We start from the raw sequence: 2,066 nt of genomic DNA on the forward strand, positions 1-2,066 counted from the left end.
AAAGTTGTTGCCTCGCCTTTTGGCGCGGGGCCTCTGCAGTTGCAGATCAGTTGATGTGTGCTGTACTGTGGTCGTTGCCACGTGATTACACACAATATCCTTGTAAAACCAACGAGAGGGCCAAAGAAAATCAAAACAATGCACTTTGAAAAGTGCGCACTCCCGAACAACACCAATAATAATTATATTTAATATTGTGACGGATGCCGTCAGATTTATTTTTAATATTTTTCTGCCGCACAACTTGTCTTTGCAGCTTTCGAATTGAAAAGAGATGGTCTAGCCTAGATTAAGCGTGAATATCGATATTGCTTGATTAATCTAAGTTAGATATCGATATTATTTAATACGATACTTTTGTGAATGGCAAAAGTGATCCTGCCAACTCACTGCAAATATTCGATAGATAATTAATAATACTATTAATTAATAATACTAACATCTGTTGGCGAGTGCATCAATCATCGAATGCAGATGTTATCGCGAACAGCTGTTAGCTTGCACAACAGTCGCGTCGCAAATATCGATACCGCCATACAATTCAAATTCAAACTGCAATTAACGGACGTTGCTCACCCCTACAAACTCGATATGAAGTTTAAATAATATTGAAAAATAACTCAGATACCTTTGCAAACATAATCTTAGTAAGGTTATCTAGCCGATTGTATAGTCTAGATGTATAGTCTAGAGAGTGCAGAGCTCAGATTCAGTTCAAATAAAACTACTTAAGTAAAATGCTCCTCAATTTCTCAAGTATGTCGATTGTAAACATTTTTGTAAATATTTTTTTAAATATTTTATTTTTTATTTATAGTTCTTCCCGGACAAACATCATCCAGTTGAATCGAACCCTAATCCGAATCGAATGACTAAAGATAATAGTCGCCCATAAGAAGAATGAACTGAAGATGTTGCTGCTGTCATAAATGACTATGAGCATCGTCGATTAGAAGAATGTACTGAAGATGACTATTCGTTTCTTACTTCCGTCGAACTGGGGTCACACTATAAATCAGCATTTCGGCTATGATGGCGATTGCAAACGCTTTCAGCTCTCGTGGATCGGTGTTAGTGTCGGAATTCAGGCCAGCGGCTGCGAAAGCCGCCCTGATGACACGATGATGTACCGCTGAATGCCCATGGTGCCCTGCATCTGGAGTATGATTTCGTTTCTTCTAAATTATTGAGCTAATTATTCCAAAGGTATCTGAGTTATTGTACATTATTATTTAAGCTTCATTTCGAGTTGTCATTGAATCTAGATCTAAATTACAACTCGATATGAAGTTTAAATAATATTGTAAAATAACTCAGATACCTTTGCAAACATAATCTTAGTAAGGTTATCTAGACGATTGTATAGTCTAGAGAGTCCAGAGCTCAGAGTCAGTTCAAATAAACTATTTAACTAAAATGCTCGTCAATTTCTCAAGTATGTCGGTTGTGAACATTTTTGTAAATATTTTTTGAAATATTTTATTTTGTTTATTTATAGTTCTTCCCGGACAAGCATCATCCAGTTGAATCGAACCCTAATCCGAATCAGCATCAATAGAACCCATAAATTGGTTTCTCATGGAGTCTTTTCGTAAAGAGTCGGGAAAAGACACTTATTTGCAGACAACGAGAAACGGTCAACAGTTATTTGCGAGCTCTGATTTTGATTTGAATAAAAATTGAGCTTAATCAGAAAGGTAATGGTATGATGAAACAACAAACAATTGTGTGAATTATACTAATTAAATTGAAGATTGATTTCAGAGCTATTCTTCGAGCTGTAATCTGTTAGATCAGATGCTTACCAAGCCTGTGCCGTCGCGCTTTTAATTCTAGCCCAAGCCTCATCAGAGCTCTGGGAGAATGGTCAGCTTTTAAATCGCGTATAAGTTTTCTTAAAATTTTGTGAACTCCAGATGGTAGATTTGGCATTGTTCTTAACATGAATTGGCAAGCATCGAAAATTGCATCAAACACACCTGCCCTTTTACAAGAGTAAATAGCGTCTCCAATTTTTCTATGTTGTGTATTATGTCCATTGTATTAGTTTAGGTTTTATTTTAGAA

The 2,066-nt window shown here is 36.1% G+C and overlaps 1 long non-coding RNA gene across 4 annotated transcripts; it reads left to right on the forward strand.

Annotated features, from left to right (window-relative positions):
• Positions 1-662: 662 nt before the first annotated feature.
• On the forward strand, positions 663-2,066 carry LOC132797938 (uncharacterized). Of its 4 annotated transcripts, none has more exons than XR_009633829.1 (4): positions 663-756; positions 818-1,435; positions 1,499-1,697; positions 1,754-2,066. It is a non-coding gene; the product is annotated as an uncharacterized LOC132797938 (long non-coding RNA). The 4 variants fall into 4 exon arrangements; XR_009633828.1 differs by having other exon boundaries at positions 664-756; positions 1,765-2,065; XR_009633830.1 differs by having other exon boundaries at positions 700-732; positions 1,765-2,065.

Source organism: Drosophila nasuta, unplaced genomic scaffold (assembly GCF_023558535.2).
Source record: "Drosophila nasuta strain 15112-1781.00 unplaced genomic scaffold, ASM2355853v1 ctg376_pilon, whole genome shotgun sequence".
Taxonomy (NCBI): domain Eukaryota; kingdom Metazoa; phylum Arthropoda; class Insecta; order Diptera; family Drosophilidae; genus Drosophila; species Drosophila nasuta.